This window comes from Nannobrachium achirus (genome assembly GCF_963921795.1).
Source record: "Nannobrachium achirus genome assembly, chromosome: 21".
Taxonomy (NCBI): domain Eukaryota; kingdom Metazoa; phylum Chordata; class Actinopteri; order Myctophiformes; family Myctophidae; genus Nannobrachium; species Nannobrachium achirus.
In genome coordinates this window covers 35,744,777-35,766,431 of record NC_137828.1, presented here as the reverse complement: position 1 = coordinate 35,766,431, position 21,655 = coordinate 35,744,777, and positions in this window count along the sequence as shown.

Below are 21,655 nucleotides of genomic sequence, written 5' to 3'. Positions count from 1 at the left end.
CTTGGGAACATGAACTAAAGGAAAAATATATTAGTCGCATGCTCCAGCCTCACTGGCAATGCTACTGGCAGCAATTCTAGCTTTCGTCATCATCAGGGCAAATATGCCATGATAAAATAAAACCAGGGCAGGAAAGAGAAACACAAGATAGAAGGAAAAACACAATAACACACAGTTATGACAATACCCCAAAAGAAAATGGCTGCATTTAGACAGTATCTTAACACATTTAGACCTGTTGTAAACCAATTGTACCTTTCATGCCAGGAACACGTCTATGTCACTTTAGATGTTAATATTCATTTCTCAGCCTCTTCAGAAAACTCACATAGAATGCTTTTTTTTTATTGGCCTCAGGTCTTAACGGTGAGGCCTTTAGGAGGGCCATTCAACTGCAGCAGCTGAATGGAATGTTTGGTTTGGGGTCTGGTGCAACGCACAGGTTCTGAACCTGGTGAGAGCAGGAGAGGACCTGGTGAGACGTAGGAGGAGCCCGGCCAGGAGTCAACCCATAGAGCCTAGTTCTTCCACGCGCCAGAATAGTGCCCCCAATCCAGGCAGAGTAGTTCCGGTGCAGCACATTGAGTGACCCTGTCTTTCCCTAATAGGACTGATCGTGGATAGCTACTGGGACGTAAGTCGGGACTTGATCAACCCCGGCTGGGTCACCTGGGCGAGGGTGTATGATGTTGCGAGACCCGAAACACCCGTCGACCCCAGGCTACATCACTGATGATACGTCCCAGTTGCATCCTTGTGATGTTTTTTTACACTATTAGTTCTATTTATAGTGGCTCATAGGAATAGACTATGTGACAACCAGGAATAGTTTGGTGACCACCGGAGACTCGGTTGACGGCCGGAATTTAGACGGCACCCGGGAGCAGGTTGGGTTAGCGCCCCAGCCTGCGTCTTCCGTGAGGAAGAAGCCCAACAAATCCACGGTGAGGCCTTTAGGAGGGCCATTCAACTGCAGCAGCTGAATGGAATGTTTGGTTTGGGGTCTGGTGCAACGCACAGGTTCTGAACCTGGTGAGAGCAGGAGAGGACCTGGTGAGACGTAGGAGGAGCCCGGCCAGGAGTCAACCCATATAGCCTAGTTCTTCCACGCGCCAGAATAGTGCCCCCAATCCAGGCAGAGTAGTTCCGGTGCAGCACATTGAGTGACCCTGTCTTTCCCTAATAGGACTGATCGTGGATAGCTACTGGGACGTAAGTCGGGACTTGATCAACCCCGGCTGGGTCACCTGGGCGAGGGTGTATGATGTTGCGAGACCCGAAACACCCGTCGACCCCAGGCTACATCACTGATGATACGTCCCAGTTGCATCCTTGTGATGTTTTTTTACACTTAACAAACTGCTTTACTTCGACTAAAAGTTTCAAATTCTACAGAACACAACAGCCAGTGAAGCGTGTAGACAGAGTGATTCACAGCTGAGGAAATTACCACATTTAAGCATTGGGTTCATAGTAAAACACCACATGAAGGGTGATGATGAGCATCACATGACATTAAAGGCACTTTAAAAACCTTAAAAGGTAAACAAAGTTAATGGCAAGTGTGACACAATAATACAATTATACACAACCACCCGCCCAACGCATCGACTACGGCGCGCAAAGTACCACCCAGAACGCCTGTGATGGACCTGTGTTAACCTAGCCTAGCACAGCTAAAACAATCCACCCATGTTAACATACGGTGGGAATGTATATACTGCAGTTAGTTAGCTGCATTAGTATATAGTCTGGCTACGCCAGGCTAGTGTTAACCTGCATGTCATCCTTATTTTGCCTTGTGTCTGGGCACTCCCATGAGTCACCAGCGTCTCCATCATGATGCAGGCTACCATCTGCAAGCTGTTATTGCAGAAAATCCTCCGTAGCCTGAAGAATAGTAAAGCCACGGCCTGGGAGGCAAGAGACTCATCTGGTGGCTTTATGGTATCTGTTCAGAGGAAGACAGATTGGGAGCTTGTGGTGGTCCCTTTAGTAACCTTATTTTTAATGAGCATGAAAGTATCCTTTGAGCAAAGTAAAGATGAGCCCTTAGTAGAGGATTTACAGTGCAGAAACTAAGGGCGGGGAGGGAGTGAAACGTGTTCCCTTTGTGTTCCAAACAGAATGTCATGTGCCTAAAGCCAGTCAGTTGCCCGTGACAATTACTTGTTTGACTACACAAGTGACAAAAATGAATTACAAACTATGCAGCAAAAAATGAACAACAGCCTAAGAGTATGGTGCCAAATGGTGTTCACACAAATATGATATTCAACTACTGAGTTAAAATTCACAAAATGAATGAACCTTTGAACGTCGCTGACGTCATGTCTTATCTCTTTGGAGAGAAGCAAACCATTGGCAAGAGAACTGAAGTATCCAAATACTGCAATAATCCTACAAATAAATACATTGATTTCCTCATCAGGGGGAAAACAGACATAATATGTTAATGGAATGTGTAGATAAGCCGACGCTGTAGCCTGAGAGCTCAGCACTCTTCATTACACGGGGCGGTGATAGTTCTGTTCTATAATGCTGTGCATTGTAAATACAGCCAGAATACACATGGAGAGCCCAGATACAACAACACAATCGTGAGAGTTCAGGATGGAAGCGCATTTGATAAGCAGTGGTGAAAAAAGTTGCATGTTTACATTACGTGGAAATAATTTGAAACACATGGCACCGACCCAAATTAATAGAGGGACGTACAAAAACACACACGCGCGCGCACACACGTGCACACACAAAGACACACAAAGACTATGTTTTGCACCCTGTCTGTCCGTCCATCCGTCCGTTACCAACTAATCTCCGGCACCATTGGCCTGGTCACTTGCCAAACTCCCTGGATTTTTGATAAACACATTTTTTGACAGTACTCCTACAGATTTTGTCCAAAAATGACTAGTCTCCATCCTAATTGGCTAACATTGGCTTCCAGAGTTTGCGGGATTGGTCAGTTTTGAACAAAATTACTCAAATCACGAACGCAGCGATTTCCATGACATTCTGCAAACACATTCCCACTCTGTGTTGTAGTGCTAAATTTGGAAGTGTGGGCACTCACTGCACGTGCATGCACGCACATGCACGTGCGTCCGTGCGCGTGCACATAACGTTTTCGCTGGCTTAAAACGGGTCTGCGCGGCGGCAGAAATAGCCTTAGACCAGTGGTTCTCAACCAATAATTTGATGACCGGATCATCAGCCAAACTTCCCATGCAAAATAGCTCCACAACTGATATTTCCAATTAATTAATCCATTTTCAAATCTTATATTACCATCTGCTGTTAGTCATGATCATTTCAGCACGGCTGGCAAGCCTATTTCAACCAATTGCTGGGTCAGAACGACCTGAAAATATAATATCAACTGACTTGACTTGAGAGAAGTGTGGGCACTCCGTACCCCCGCGTCCCCCCCCCCCCCCCCCCCCCCCACTACATCCCTGTAAACTAGGTCGAGGAACAACAGCTTTTTTTATTGGCCCGTTGACTGACATGTCATCTACACATCATGGACACAACCTCAACTCCACAAGGAAGGCAGCAGTTTATCAGCTTGACAAAGCACACAAGACAATGCACACACTCTACAGGCCATAGAGATAGACAGACACGCACACGCACGCACCCATGCACACTCCACAGGGGTTTAAACAATTCTTGGATACCTGCCAGCTTTGATGGTTTGTTAGCACCGATCTCATCATGACAGTTGCCTGGCTGGTTGCTGTCTTAAGTGTTTAACGACTGTTTGACATTTGACAACGGCTGCTCTTCGAGACCAGTGCAAGTACAAATACATTACACTAATCAAACAAGCGCAGGGAAATCTGAGGAGGGATAATGGAAAGAAAGGAGGACGTGAGTGTGGTTGTAGAACGCAGATGTGTTTATCTCTCTCCCACACTTCACTGGAGAGCGACTGTAGCTGTAAACCATGCTCAGTCTTTACCAGGGTCGATTTTCCAGGTAAACGGTCGTTGAAGAGGATATAATATGTTACACTTTCTACCATCCCTGAACAATACCAAATGTGCCTGGTTCATTCGCGAGGAGCTAAATCGAGACCTCGTGTGCCAAGCGCGTCTCCGCTGAAAGCACCATGGTAGCGGGCGACGTGAAAATAAAAAGAATAAACACTTCTTTGGTATTTTACCCCTTTTTTCCTGCATAGTTCTGCGTTTTAGTTGTCTATCATTCTATGCTAAATGCACGTCTCCAGCTCCGCATAAAGCACAATGGAAGTACGTGGAAGACGTGTAAATAAAAAAACTATACATTTCTTGGGTATTTTATGAAAATGTTGCAACACTCAATGTTCCCTGCCATGAAGGGAGCGTAGCCAAAAGCTCCCAAGCCGCGAGGGGGCGTCAACCTTGTCCAAAACCTCAGCCGATTTAGCTCTTCGCTCTCTCTTCTAAGAAAATAATTCTGTGCATCTTAAGTATCTTTTAACAAAGTCCACCTAAAATGTTATTGGTTTGAGGCAGTGAGTTTCTGGACTATTTTAATAATCACACACATCCTTCGTACTATTCCTACCTCTACTGTCTGCATTGTGTTAACAAATACTGTAAGTAACAGACATACAGCTCCATCTATGGTGAATTCATGGTGCTTGGTGATCTACTTATTAGGGGGACTTTCTGCACACTTCATGACACTAAAACGCCTAAACAGATAACGCCTAATGCTGATAAAGCATGTCAAGCTCAGCTGTGCTATTTTGTAAGGGCAGCTGGCAGCCGACTGTAGAGCAGACACAGATGTATTGAGAACAGACTGTCAAACATTTAAATATTTTCCACACCAACGCCTACAACAAACACAGAAAATATGTTAACAAAAGATGCCCCAGATTGCTACAGTTCTGCGGTATGGAACATCGCTCTGATAGAGGCTAGAGTGAAGAATAAAGAAATAGAAAAGATGTATAATCACACTGTCACATAAATGTTCACAGCATGCATGTGAACATAGGCGATTCTAGTATCTTCTAGCAGGGGGTGCAAGACAGGCTGGATTCCTCATGCACGCGCGCAAGCAAGCGTGTGTGAAAAATGTGCCACCCCGTTAGAGTCACCTATGCGATCATTGCACAATTAAAATACGTATAATAGGCCTATGCCTGAGCAAAGTAAGCCATTTACCATGAGAGGGAGTGGGTTGTTGGCTGATTTACCACTGTTTCAGGGTTGTGCAACGAGCCGCCAGGTGAATTGCCTGGTCTGCTGAACAGGCAATTCTCAAAGTGGGGTCCAGGTACCCCAGAGGCCCAGGTGGGCGGTGTCCCCAGCCAAATGTGTTAATAGCGTCACAATCATTTTAACCACTTTAGCCATAATTTATATTTTGTCTGTTCAAGAATGGCTTATGGCAGATATGGCCTACAAGCTCCTACAAGCTCAAATCATTAAAAAAAATTGCAAGTCTTTCTTTTTTATTAACTTCTGACTAAAATCTTTTCTTCCGGATGTTCCTGGCACAAAGTCATTTTGAGATGACAGCCAAATCCATATCAACTAGTCCTTACCCGTTCAAAGATATGAGCTCCGAAATGATGTGCAGTGTGTGGGTTATGGGATGTGCACTGTGCACACAGTATATGAGGGATGGAAAGTAACTTTCTGGTGCTTGCATGATAATATGTAGGAGCATCAATGTAAGAAATACCCGTTTCGTTTAATGGCTTCAGAGATACTGTGTACCGATCTGTAACAGGGCCAGACAACACCCCCCAAACCCCCCCCCCCCCCCCCCCCCCTACACACACACACACACACACACACACACACACACACACACACACACACACACACACACACACACACACACACACACACACACAGACAGAGCTGGTTAAACATGTTGCCCCATGCTAGATGCAGAATAGATATGCCTCATGCTAGATGCAGAATAGATAGTAGATACACCATAAAAATGCTAATATACAGCATATGATTTGTGAAAGTGACAAACGGGCTTCACAGTTATGTCAGGTGTGTTCATATGCTAATGGTGATGCGATTTCAGATCAATTGCTCCAGCCACTGAGGAGAAACGCTGTGACAGACACTCAGACAGACAGACATTCAGACATTTGGAAAATGATATGTTTGATAGGGGATCCCTGACACAAAAAGGTACAGAGAATGCCCTCCCCTATAGCCGTCTTCCCACTCGCAAACACAGAATCATACCACAGCCCCCACAATGGTGGGCAGCCAGGAACTGTAACCCTGCGCCACTAACCGGAAAGCTCCCCAGTTACCTTTCTTATCAATAATTCATGATCAGTGAAATGATTGCATGCAATAATCTTTCCTTATCTCTATAGGGCAATGCACATGAAGATGACTCCTCACCAAAGAGACTATAAGAAACTCCTTCCAACTCCTTGCTCCAGACTGGCAGTCTGTGGCATTTAGTGGCAAACTTGGCATTTAAAAGTCGGGCGACGGAAGATTGCATTCAGACGAGACATCCGTAGCCTGCACGTGAGCCTGCAGCACTAAGCTGGTGTGTTGCCAGGTTTGCTCATTATAAGCGACTTTGGTCTTGTTTTCCTGTAAAGTCTCTAGTCGCGGGTTGCTTTTGTTCGGGCTTGTTTCTGAAGTGTAGTTGCTTATTTGGCCTTGCTTTCAACATTCTTCGAGACAATAGCTAATGTAATAGAGCTCAGGTGGTGAAACTGTTGGGCTTGTTTTCATAGACCTGGTCAGCACTTGTTTCACAAGTTTGGCAACTGCAGCAGCAGCGGCGTTTCTCTTCTCTCATCAAAACAAAGCACAGCAGCGCTATTACTATTTTGCTTTGGACTCGATTGGTATAGTTATTGAGATTGAGAATATGGTATTTCGTTAAAATGTGCCACGGGAAAATGTATCTGGCTTATTTAGGCTTGGTTTTTGCAGCAGCAGCAAACTAAATGTCCACTCTACAAGTCATAGTCGGAGGCCTTAGGGAGATAGAATGGTAATTTCGTGCTAATCAGTCTAAAAGCACCACCTTTTGCACAGATTTAGCCCAGGCTAAGCTAAATTATTAGAGCATGCCTTGGGCTACATCTGTGCAAAATTTGGCACTTTTAGACTGATTAGCACGAAAAACCCTAAGGCCTCCGACTATCACCTCAATTCTACCAACTGTTGCAAAAGACTGAGCAGGCTCAGTTTTCCACCGACGGGTCCCGTCGGCTTTATCGACGGCAAGCGTCTCTTGCCGACAAGCTCCCGATGGCTCCCTGTCGGCAGCCGATGCTTTTTGACGAAAATCATGGCCGAATCTGTGTGGTTAAAAGTGTGCTTTAAACAATGCACACACAACAGGTCAAAGGAATTTTGTGGTAACACAGATAGAAAACCCCATTCTTTTTTCCCAGTGGCAGTGTTGTATAAGGAGAATTTTCTCATATTTGTACTATGGGTTTTTATTATCAGATCGTTGTGTACGCTCCCTCTAGTGTTGTAGCTGTGTGTCGCTAACTTTTTGGAGGTGTTTGGTCTGATATGCGGGCACTGTGGGGGTTGGGCAGATTTGCAATGACTATTTTGAAAGTCAGTCCCATTTTTATTTGTTTAATCCTGTCTTCTACTCTGTGCCATCCTAGGCTCGCAAAATGTGTGGAGGAGACATGGGTCATGGGCCCCAGGTTGAGAAGTAGTCGAATCAATTTGTTTTGGGAGGTTGGAGTTTAGTCATCAGTGGTGTTTTGATATTGGAGTACCAGGAGGTGCAGTCATACTGTAGAGTGGTGCTGAATGATGGCCCCAGCAAGTATCTTCTACCCCATGTTAGAATGCCTCAAATCTTGCCTGTGTTTAAAACACATTTGAAAACTCACTTACTCACGTACTCTTGGCTTTCAATGACTGAGTCTGAGAGTTTGCCGTTTCCATTAGGCAAATATGTGTCGCATCCTCTATGTGTTTTTTTTATTATTTGTTTACAGAGTGTACAGCACTTTTGTTCAACGCTGTTAAATGTGCTCTATAAATAAAGTGGATTGGATTGGATTGGATAGATTTGTTAACTGGAAACGTGCCAAACTGAGAATTTTCTGCCAAGTAACACTGGACCAGATATATTGTACGTAATTATGATGATATTAATGACCTTGTCTCAATGGTCTGTTACACTGAAATAATTCATGAAGTACAGAATCTGCCATCAATGTCAGATCCTTGAATAATATCGTGTTGGGTTTTTTATCCCATAATGCTTAATTGACATTTTATGTGTACTTTATGGGGAGGTAAATGACAGAAGTTGTTCTTTGGCTGTTTTAACAGAGAGCAAATTACTTTTATCTTAACACGTTGTGCATGGGAGCACAGGAAAGTTATTATGACTGAAAGCATTGCATCCACTTTGATGTTTTGAGTTATAAACTAAAATGATGGACGAGTAATGCTAAAAGCAAGTGATGAAAGAGACCATGGCTGTTCTCCACCTAATAAGATGTAATGTTTCAGTGAGTCAAAACAGGTACTGTGGGTGTGAAAATAGTTCACCATAATTCACAAGATTACACCAATCAAAACTGTGTGCAAACTTACTGTAAGCATGAGAGCACATTTCAACAACAAGGCAATTATTCAATATGCTTTACACAAAACATCAAACAAAGGAAACACAATAATAAAATGAGTTAGTTAGTTTGTTAGTTAGTTAGGTAAGGGCTCAAACACACTGTACGATTTTGCATAGTCGGCGAGTCATCAGATCATTAGAGTATTTCACACTGCACAAGTGACTTTCTTGAAATCGGCTCGTTGTGGTTTTCGCCGACAAGATTGATCACCGACAGATCACCAACAAGGGGTCACACACTGCCAGATATTTCACCAGGATGCATCCCCGATGCATAGCCAGTATTACATTTGTTTTTATTCTAATTGTGCACGGGAGCGTGCGCTAATGATTTTCCTCGCTGGCTGTGCGTGCGTGCGTGCGTGACACACACACACACACACACACACACACACACACACACACACACACACACACACACACACACACACACACACACACACACACACACACACACACACACACACACACACACAGAGCGCACTCCGCACCTGTTCAATGTTTTCATAATAACACCAGCCATGCTGCTGCGTGGTTTTATCAACATATTGTGAGATGCGTTGGTTTTATATTGTTATGAAGAGAGAGAGAGAGAGCGCGCACGGTGCGCTGCGCTGTGACAGAGCCAAATATCAAAGCTGCTATAGGCCTATCTAGAAATGCTCGGGAAGCTGTCGGCGACCGCTGGAATCGCGCACGGATCTTCTCGCAGTGCTTTTCACACACAGCGAGTAAAACCTCAGCGAGCAAAGCCCGATCTTGCGGCAGATCGCCGTTTTTGTCGGCGAGCGCCAAAATTGGTCGGCAATAGCATAATCGGCTCAAAAAGTCGGGCAGTGTGTTCGAGCCTTAAGTAAGTACTGTAGGTACTTAGCTAACTAACTATTAGACTGCATTGTTTTTGTCTGTGTTTTAAAGGTGTGATGTCATGCTGCTGCCCCGGAAATTAACATTATGATAGGTCATGTGTCTGAAAACGGGGCGGGACAGTATCACAGATTGATTGCGTATTAGTGAATGTATACTTAGCCAATTTACAAGCTCACAATGCATTGCCTTGTGTGAGCTTGTAGCTCTGCTATTTTCTTTCACCACACACACGCACACGCTCACGCACGCACACACACACACACACACACACACACACACACACACACACACACACACACACACACACACACACACACACACACACACACACACACACACACACACACACACACACACACACACACACACACACACACACACACACACAGCGCTCCAGGGTCGCCCCTGGTGCTTCCAGTGGATTAGACAGCAGGAAATACCGTAGCATATGCCATAAGGTTGCAGAATCTTAAATTTTTTACAACTGCTAGTTTTAATTTTTGTTATCAGAATGCATTTTCACTGCGGTCACCATTCTGTGGTGAAGATTCAGAATATAATGATATATGCACACTCAACTCCGCCCCTTCCCCCACAACGGATAACCTCACTCTTTCAGAACAGTAAATTCAATAAATGAATTTGATTGGTTAATATGATTGATGATGTGACGTTGGGATTAGGCACAGCATTACATCAGCATTCGATCATATTAGCTAATCAAATAGCCTTTACCATTTTTTGGATGACCTTCGAGAGTGTAAAAATATAGACCCTTAGTAGAGCATTAGCCTCCAGCAGTCTGTCTTTCCTTTCTGTGTCTAATCCTTGCACTTGTAAACGTAGCACAGAGCAGTAGGGGTGAATCACTTTGCTATTCTTGTAAATGTTAGTGTCACTGTGAGTAGCAATAAATGTAGCGTTATATTTAGATACAGAGGTGGTGCCATAGTTTTGTACTTTTTCTGTTTTGTGGGGAAATCTCGCTGTTTCGAACGACCATCATTTCGACAACGGAACGTCGGGAGGGTTAGCGACTCACCCCACGGAGGTTAGGGTAAGGGTTAGGTTTGGGTGTGGAGTTAACATTACTCTAGTAGACCACGGTGGGGTTATAATGTGCAAGTTTGCCTTCCCTGTGTATTTTTGGTTTCTTCCTGAAAGCTGAAAGCCTCTGAGTCAAAAGGCCAGATCGAAAAACACTGATTTAATGAGATCATAAAATCATCCCCTACCCTTAGCTTTTACCATATAATACACCCAACATCATTATCTAGTTTGAGATAGATAAGGTGGAGAGCTCGCACACGCATATACGTACACGTGCAATGCATATTAATGTCATGAACTAAATTATAGGAGTCTGCAAGGTAAATGCATATGACAACACTGAAGTATCCCCATTATGCAAGTAAATCAAATACAATGTGATATACCGGTATATTGTGGGTTAATAACAGTGGTGCATTGGTGATTCCATGTTTGGGGGGTCGCTTATCTAGACGACACACGCACGTCGCTCAACACCTACTAGATAGATATATTGATATGCATACAAGCTCGTTTATTTGTTAAAACACCCTGTTGTGACACTAAAGCGTTTGCGTGGGAGGAGTGACCCCTGCTCAGAAAAGATATGGTGCGTCGGGGGTGCGCGACCCCAGACTAATTCAACACTGGTTACCGTAATTGCGACCGAAGGTCACAGTATACCATGAGAAATGTTGCAGCATGTCTCTGTCTGTGTCAGTCCTTCCTTCAGTCAGTACACATTTTCACAGTCTATTGGTTCCCTTGTCACTGTGACATCACTCTGACATCATGCTCTGATGTCACTGTGATGTAGGGGAACCACTCTAAACAGAATGTGTTTGCTGCTCTGACATCACAGTCTGGCTTCATGTCCCTTTTATGCCCATATATTTTATGCCCATATATAGTCGACAATGTGATGTCAGAAAATGCCCATATGTGGGCATTCCCAGATCACACATCCTTGTCCGTTTTATGCCCATATATGGAGATCCCTGTCCCAGTGTCATCAATATTAAGGGCATATCTGCATGCCCATATATGTTGGGCATTCCCAGATCACACTTGCAAATGAATTACGTCCTTGTCCGTTCTATGCCCATATATGGAGATCCCTGTCCCGATGTTATCAATATTAAGGGCATATCTGGGAATAGCCTGGCTCCAGCCAATAGACCCGCCCACTCTCTGAGTGAACTGCTTCTCTTGGTCTGGTTTTGTCATATGACGCGTCTCTTTATACCGAAACCGACCGAAACCGACCAATGAAATCAATGCAATACGGAGGAGGGGTGCGTCTAACTTTTGAAAATCAACAGAAACAGTGGAGGGAGGGGTGGCTCACCAGAGTTCTTAATTGCCTCCTTTGAACTTCAAAAGCGCTACAACTACAAGTGTCTATAGCTCGTTAGTGATTCTCTTAATCAATGAAACATCAAAGACAATGACCTGTTTGGTGCATGTCATTAAGGGGAGGGGGAGGAGGGAATGTTTTGTGTGCAAAAGTCAAACACAACCCCTCCCACCAGATCTCTTGTGATTGGGAATTTCACATGTTAAATCCCCTCCCCTTTTCAATCAAATAGAATGGGGACAACTTCAGACTCAAGCTCCAGCGTAGAGTCTGAAATCAGGCTAATCTGGGAATGCCCATATTTGGTAATGCCCATATGTGGGCATGTTCTGCCAATCTCAACATGCACTGTTGAGACAGGCACTGTTGAGATTGGGTAACTGGTCCGATATACATCACTGGCCACGACCGGGCACGACCTCACCCTTTAGGGCGAGGTCGCCCTAAATAGGCCTACATATAGGGAGTGTTTTCCAGGCTAGGGAAACACTGGTCTATGACATATTGTGCCTATGACGTATAGCAGTGTTTCTCAAATGGGACTGTACCCCTAAGGGTACACGTGGGTACTGCAGGGGGTACGGGAGAGAGACTAGAAAATGGGAATATGTATTTAGACCTGCTCATCTGTAAGTTGTTAAACCAAATTACATCAATAACTTGAATAGTACAGCTGTTATTGAATAGAAAGCAATGTTTATTTGCTATTTTGCTGTTTTATTTTTGAACATATTGGCATTGGAACTGGACTTTTGATGTAAATCTTTCTAAGCAAAAAGCTGTAGTCAGGGGAAGGGGGTACTTGGCTTCAGAAATCAGTATAAGCCAAAAAACGTTTGAGAACCACTGATGTACAGTATGACTCCAAATGTGGTCAGGGTTTCAGCCTGATGAGAGCCCCATTGACTTATACCAGTATAAAACATATGTATGCTCAAATAAATAATTGAGATACTTCTCTGGTCTACTGGCAGCATGCCCAAGAAATATGGCTGAGATCGGTCCAACGGTTTGCAAGATTAGCTCCGGACATGCACCCAGACACAAATGCAGACAGAAACACAGACCCTCTTCTAGGCAGCGAGACCGCTGCAAGGCCACGGCGTAAAAATGGCATTACTTACTTGACAGACTACAAGACAGTCACAAACAATAGCCAAGCACGTATAAACTGGGGAGTGCCGTACCGTCAACAAATGATGTGTGGAAGACATTCCAATACAAAGATAAAACTGTACCAGAGATGTGTTCTACTACAGTATACTGTATGACTCAGACAGCTGTAGAATGACAGGAAGCAAGTTCTCCAAACTGTCATCATTCCACACTTAGAGCCTCGTCTTCTATTCGGCATTCCACCCTTAGAGCCTCATCTTATGGCCTAAAACTATTTCAAACCAGCAACTGATGGTTGCCATCAAGAGAACTCACTGTAAGACACCATCTGTAAGACACCATCATCAGGAGAAGGACAGTAGAGAAAACAAGATGACACCATCACCCTTCACTGAACACCAGAAGGAAAACAAAGGTCAGGTATAGACCCAAGGAACGCTTTGAATAGTGAATACCATTGAAAAGCTCATCCAAAACAAATAGCGCACGCACGCACGCACGCACGCACACACACACACACACACACACGTGTAGCGGAACCTCCTTTTTGTTTCCTCATTAGCTACAGTACTGTAACAGCAGCTACAGTACTCTAGTATTCCTGGCGTTTCCACCAACATCATCAACATCATAAACAACAACAGAAATTACATAAATTCAAAACAGTCATACAGCAGACTCACCACAACATACGGTACAACACAGAAAACAAACTATTAAATACTTATTTAAAAATAAAACAACTCAGAGATCACTTGACTCAACCTCAATATATTCGCACATAATAGAGAAACGGGATGTAAAGCTCTACAGTATATTCACATCACATCCTCAAGAGAGAGAGGAACAAAACTGAACATAATGTGTTATCATTTCTTGTGTCACTATGAAAAGGAAACTTTTTGTATTACTTTCGAAAACTTGCTAATGAATTCCATGCCAATATTGTTCTGAACTGTTACTCTTTGTATTACATTAGTTCTACATGAAGGGAACAGGAAACAATCCTTTGATGACTGGCGAGTGTCTGGCGAGAAAATATAGTTTTTTTTAGGCTTGTTTTTATAGTGTAGTTGCTTATTTGGGCTTGCTTCCCAATGTTGTTTAAACCAGAGGTTTATTTATTTTGATTTTCAAATCAAGGACCCCCAAATGAATATGTAGGCTATTGGGAACCACTACACTTTGATTGTAATGACCACAATTACAATTGTCTAATGTAATCCTGGGCGCTACTCTCCCTCTGCCAACCTGGGTTGAACAACGGACTGACCTCATGCTTCCTTATCTGCATGAGGAGTCCAAGCTGCTTCTTTTCACCTGGCGGGGTTCCCCGTTTGTACGTAGCGAGTGGAAGGAACATGTTCCAACCAGTTCCTTTCCCCTCCATCAGGCGCCCCGGCTGGCCAGGGGGAGGCAGTATAGAGACCAGGATTACAGCATGTTTTTTTGTGAGAGTATCTACCCTAGGAGACAAACTCCACATAGAAAGGCCCTTTTGCCAACCCCACCTAGGGTATGGGCACTGATGACGCAGAGTAGAGAACACACCCCCAGCGCCCACAGATTTTATATGATATACACAACAAACATATACATACTAGGGATGTAAAAAGGTGTCCAAAATGAATATCGATTACCATAATTGTATTTGATTATTCGAATAGTCGATGGGCGGTAGGCATAGTTTTTTTTTTTCTTCTTTTTTTTATATTAACTCATTGCATGCCAGGCCCGATAGTCCCGAGATTATTTCAATGTCTTTCCCTGCCAGGCCCGATAGTCCCGAGAATTTCCGCCATTTTGAAAATAAAAAAATCTTTTTTTTCAAAAAAGAAATGTTTTCAAAAAAGAATTTTTGACCCCAAAAAATGTAGTAGGCATGATAGAAATCGCGAAATTGCATGTTTAACCCCCATAGCAACCCCATCTATCAAACATGGCAGCCATCTTTGTTTACATTTTAGGAAAACATAATGGCTTCTATCTCATGAATGCCTGAACGGATTTCCATTCGGATTTTTTTGTTTGAAAGCTGTGAGCAATGTGGACACACGTGGTGCATTATCTAGACATGGGTGTGCATGATCCGTGCACTATGAATTACATGGAAGTCTATGGAGACTGGAGGCATGGTAGAGTACGAAGGTATTGTTAAATGGCGAAAAAAAAGAAACCATTAAAATAAGTGCGGAAAACCTTTTTTTTATTCTGCTATCAACATAAATGTTGCAGAACAATAACAACTCCAATAAGGTCCTTCTTTAAAAGTAAAATCAACACTTATATTATAACTTATATTATCCCCCTATATTATGCTTAAATAAAATTAAAAAATATATTTTTTTTCTGGACAAAAGATTAATTTTAGACATGAAGTGGGGGGGCTCCGAGTGTTGTAAGGAAAGTAGGTTTTCAACATCTTAAAACTGTCTTTGTTTTGGTGCGTAGATATGTATTTTTACTTTTTACTACAGACAAAACTGATCAGTCTGGGCTGCCGTGGCAGTGATCATCAGTCCCATAGCATGTGTGGTGGTGACAGAAAATAACCGATCTACAAGCTCACAACGCGTCCCGTCCACGACGCATTGTGAGCTTGTAAATCCACGGGGACAAGCAACGCTGTGCATACTGTACATGTATGCATGCTGCTCACTGGGGGAGGTTGTTGCTTGTTGTGATCTGATCATAGCGTAATAAAATGCTGGCTGCTTATATCATACGACTGGTTGGTGGTGCTGCGCTATTATCGGTACGGGTGAAACTCGTCCAGTGAAAAAGGCTCTGCAGTGAAGAATTAAATGATATATACAGTATATATATTTTTAATTACGTTTTGATAATCGACTTTGATCTCATAAACAACAATTCCTAACTTTTACTTGTAACAGAGTATTTCTGATATTGCAGTAGCTATTGGTGCTTTTACTTAAGTAAAGTCAGTACTTTTTCCACCACTGGTGAATGCTACCGGATCCGTAATCTTTTCCCACGTTGCTTCTGGTCTTATCAAAGGCAAAAGTCTCTGCGTGGTAAACATAACTGATCTACAAGCTCACAACGTGTCCTGGATGTGACGCGTTGTGAACTTGTGAGCTTGTAGAATGTAGATCAGCTATTTTCGGCATGAAACACGTCGGATGAACACAAGCTTCAAAGTGAATGCAAAGAAAGATCACGCGTGACCGAACAGCGGCCGGCCATTCATTATCACCTCAAGACAACAGCGGCTACTGAATAGTCACATATTCCTTCACACCTGACCGTATACCGAGCGCTTTTCATGGACGTCTCGAGAGGGAAGACGCTATTTCTCTTTTTTCTTTTCACAGCATACGGAGTAGCAGTATATAGAACACAGCACTGCTGTACCCGTCCTGTGTTTCCTATTGCAGTGCTGCTATGACAACTGGATTTCCCTCACAGGACCAATCCATCCATACATTTAAGGGACTTTCCCCTTAAATGTCATGAGCACGACTGCTACTCTGCAACACTCTGCTTCAGCTTCACAGTCATGATACAATCAAGCAATCTTCTACTGTTGACCAAAGAGCAGCTCTCCTGTAGTAGCACTCTGTCTCGCTCAGGAGCCTGGGAATGAAGAAGGGGAGGTCATCATTGTCTCACCAAGTGAGAATCTGTCCTTTTCCCAGACAGACGAAAGTCAGTCTCCCAAGAACTTTTAAAACATTGTATGAACTATGAACGGAGAGTTAGATGGATGGACAGACAGACTTTCTGACCAACAGTTTGTGGATAGTGGATACTAGTGATGCGCCCTTTGACCTGTTACCTGCGGACCCCGCGGTGCCGGCAGGTCGGCCAAGATTTCAGCGGCTGGGCGGGCGGGTCATCACCACTCTCATGTGCAAAACATTTAAATAAAATCACCTGCTCTTGTTTTGCCTTTTATTCTTAATAAGAGTAATAATAAGAATAAGAATACAACGGTTTGAATACACTTGAATTGAGCTTCAGCGAGCAAGTTTTAAAATGTGCCAGAGAGGAGCGAGCTTTTTCCTCCGCTCCTTGGAGTGAGGACCGTCCTCCACTCCAATTCTGCTCCTGTTGGGGCCGCGAACCACATGTCTGTATTGCCCCTCGCAGACACGGTGACACACACGCTGAGCGGAGCAGACGCACAGAGCACAAACGACTCGCAGCACGTGTCCCTGATCAGGATTTCACTTAAATGTCTCTGTCATCCACACAAGTCTGTTTATACTTTATAAGTACCTTGTGTCAGAGTTAAATATCACCAGCCAGTCAAAGGATACACAACCTTTGACTGGATACATAGCCATTTGAAATGCAAGTGAGACAGAATTTTACACTTGCCTTGAGTCGCCCCATCTCTCGAATCTGGTGATTACCAACAGGATTTAATATTGTCCATCTTTTGCTGTCTTTTGCTACTATTGTGGTGATGATTGTCATCTTTTTTTAAGTTCCACTCGGGGTCGCGGTGTGGGCAGATTAGTTGATTCGTATATTGTTCTGCGGGGCGGGGCGGACGGGTTGGGTTCCTTGCGGGCTCTGCTGGCAGTGCGGGTTATGAAAAAACCTGACCCGCACATCTCTAGTGGATACCCTTGTCTAATTAGTGCTCTTTTTTCCAGTGATGGAAATCGAGATACTAGTTGCAAGGACATAGTGGCATAACTCAGGGGTAGCGGCATAGCTCAGGGGTAGAGAAACCGTTATTAGAGCACGACGAGTTCCCAAAGGGTTCCCTGTTCGAATCCGGGCTCCCCCTGAGTTAATGTCGAAGAGTCCTAGCCTAGCTGGAGCTAGACTTCATCCCCACACATGTTAAAACCTATGGTTAAAACGTGGAGGGGTTACGCAGTTACTAGTTAGCTGCATTGTATATAGGCTGGCCCCAGGCTAGAAGAGTCCTTGAGCAAGACTCTGAGTCTGAACCCCTAATTGCTCCCGCTGAGCAGGTTGGTGCCTTGCATGGTTTCCTCAGTCACCTGTGTGTGTGTGTGTGTGTGTGTGTGTGTGTGTGTGTGTGTGTGTGTGTGTGTGTGTGTGTGTGTGTGTGTGTGTGTGTGTGTGTGTGTGTGTGTGTGTGTGTGTGTGTGTGTGTGTGTGTGTGTGTGTGTGTGTGTGTGTGTGTAATCTATGTAAAGCGCTTGGATAAAAAATGCACCATTTAGGCAATTTTTGTGGCAATAGTTTGCGGATGCTATTTCCTATTTCTGAATGACAAATCTCGCTCAGGAGCCTGGGAATGAAGAAGGGGAGGTCAGGTTGGTGCCTTGCATGGTTTCCTCAGTCACCGGTGTGTGTGTGAATGGGTGAATGTAATTTACTATTTCTGAATGACAAATCCCGCAACCCCCCCCCCCCCACACACATAGAGAATGGTTTGTTGAGATGAATGAGGAAGAACTTGACAGGCAAGCACAGAGCCATTAACCCAAGCACATTTGTAATCAATTAGAAATTAGAAGGCCAAATGCGATCCTGTCCTAATCTCCCATCATTAAACGTCTGACTCTGACCTCATTAATGGGCTTGTGGCTGACACTATATGTTAGGCAATTAGGCCTGGCTTGCGTTCCAGGTAAATAGCAATTATTTGCTGTAGCTGTTTACAGTGTTTAACGTGTAACATCTTAAAGCCCTGTGGGTTCGATAGGAATTTGAGAGACGTGATTAATTAATTTTATAGTGTATGAGCTAAACAGAGTGGACTTCATATTAATTCCTGGCAGCTCAAATGCACCTGGACATTTCTGCTGACTTGAGCCAACTACATTTTGTTTATACAGCTGCAAAGTGATAGCATGTTGGACTGATTTGTTATTGAACTTTTCAAAGTTTCACAATTTAGACTGTTGCTGGAAGACCATCACCAGGACTGGCAGGATTAGCCCACAATACTAGATGAGGCCATTTGACATATAGGACAGGAGGGGTAAGATGTCCTTAGGTCCCTTCTTAAAATACACCTTAAGCCTTTAGTACTAAAATGAAATGAATAAGCTAAATAAAAAATACAAACTAAACAAAAATAAAAAAATAAAATAAAACAACAATACACTAACGCAGCAGTCTGCAAAGACCTTTAGATTAGAATACATACATGATATGCCTATGTAAGCCTACCTGAGTCTTGTATTTGTCCAACATATTATTTTTAAAATTTCAAAGCTGTTCCACAAATTGACCCCTGACTTATGCCTATGTTAAATAAAGAAATCTCCAAATGTTTTAAACATACAAAGTCCCCAAATCATACCAGTTCTTATATATATATATATATATATATATGATTTTCTATGAATTATTTGTCCTGTATCATTCAAAACACAATAACACATTATACATTATTTCTATGTTTATTATTATTATTAATTATTCTGGGTTTATTGGTTCCTGGTAGCTCTCTTCTGCATTAAACCTAGATTTTGGTTGGTTATCTCCACACACAGGGTAGGTATAGGAGTCGGACTAGGTATCTCTTATGGACCAACAACAGAACATTACAATATTTCTACAGACTACAGTGAGTATAGTGAGTTTTTATCTACTATCATGATTCATGCCCCAACAGTTATTTCCACGCACTCTTTCTATTTACCTTGGTTAGTAGCCTATATACTTCATTGTGCAGATACACACTTTCAAACACTTTCAAAGTGAAAACTATAGTTTTACTATAGTTTTTAAACCCATTTTCAGGGGGTTTCATTCCATTTCCACTATTTCTATCAGTCGCCACGATATCCAACTTGAGAATTAGCCTAAACAATTTCGGGAAATAAAATAGATTCAGTTCTGAGTGATTTACTGCTTATTTGTTCAAGCAAAACAAACAAAAACATAGATAAACAATACACCGTCTGTCATTTGTTTTACTCGAAAGCAACAGTTAAATGGATAGCCTACTTACCAGATACGCGTAAAACACCAGCAGAAAAATCATTCGTGGAGCATCCATCATTTAAGTTGCAGGATCAGTTTGCAGCTAGGAAGCTGTGCTCTTGACAAACTCGTTTACAGAAAAGTCAGGACACTAAACTTATTGCGTGCGCAAATCACAGCACATGTGTATGGATCCGACGCTACGCAGACTTGCAGAGTGCAGTGAGTGCAGTGTGTGTGTGCATCGCGGCGCTGGCTCCACGATGGATCGCTTGGTGCACCGTGCATCTCTGTGCGTCTTTGGCTTTGTATCCGCCCATTCCCTCATTACGCATTCCGGAGAGCTTGTATGGTGGCGCGTGATGGTCCGCTCTCCGCAGGCTGCAGACAGTGCAACAGTTTATGAGCAGTTCCTGCAGTGGCTGCCTCAAAGGTTGCTGCGGGCTGAATCTGGATGGCAAGAACAGAAGTATTAAACAGCCTTGGATGAAGAATGAAAATGACTGTAGAACATGTGTCTTCAACGTTTTCAGTTTCAGGCCAAGGACCCCTGTTGAGAGAGAGATGAAGCAGCATGGACCCACAATCCTTTCAGAGATTATATAGTTTCATCGTTTGACAGCACAATCATCAGTGTTTGGATTCATGTAAATTTGTGTTTTCAGATAGTTAACCACTTGAACAATCAATACTTAATAAACTTGACATTTCAATCTGTACTTAGTCTGCTCTTTTTTCTCCCTCAAACCTCTTTGCCGAAAATAGCCAATCTACAAGCTCACAACAGTGCAAGGCGTTGTGAGCTTGTAAGATCTACTATTTTTGGCTAAGTTCTCAGAATATGGACACCTATTAGGTTCAAGTGGTTAATATAAAAAAGTAGGAAAAAAATCACACCTGTGTGAACTGAGCGGTGGTCGTGGAGGCTACGCAACAGCACTACCGTGTGTGTGTGTGTGTGTGTGTGTGTGTGTGTGTGTGTGTGTGTGTGTGTGTGTGTGTGTGTGTTGCTCACCCAGGGGTGTGCATGCGTGAGAGAGAGAGTGTGTGTGTGTAGGCCTATTGCAGTTGATGCTCAGGCTACTCTCAGCAGCACCCTCTCTGGCCACCAGTGGTATTCAGGCTAATACACACATACACCGATACACACACGGATACATACACGGATACATACGCGGATACACACACGGCCATGCTATGGAGCGGTCTACCACCGCTCACACAAAGATTTGGAGACCCCCTGTAGTAACTCTGAGGACCCCCTATTGAAGACCCTTGCTGTAGAAGAACTAATGGAACCAGTGGTGGAAAAAGTAGTAAAATGTTAAGTATCAGGGCCTACTGCAAAGTAGAATAACTCTGTAAGGGTGCCCTCACACCAAAATACCTATGAGAGTGGAATCCGCGTTCCGCCAATGCATTTCAATGAGAAGGGAGCGTTTTTTGCAGAAATCTTCTTTGGCATGAAACCGTTTCACTCTCATTGAAATGCATTGGCGGAACGCGGATTCCACTCTCATAGGTACTTTGGTGTGAGGGCACCCTTACAAGTAAAAGTAAGGAATTCAACATTTACTTGAATAAAAGTACAAAGGTATAGGCTATGCATATACGCCATTTTGTTCTACTTCCGGGTGTCTTTCAACTTCCTTCACAGGTGTTACTGATGATACTAATGAAGGGTCTGTTTGATTTATTGTACAGTGTTTCTTTAATTTCAAGAACCCCCATAACTCTGTACAAATGGAATCAACAAATGGAATCAAATGGACCCTTGCAGGTCCATTTGCCTCC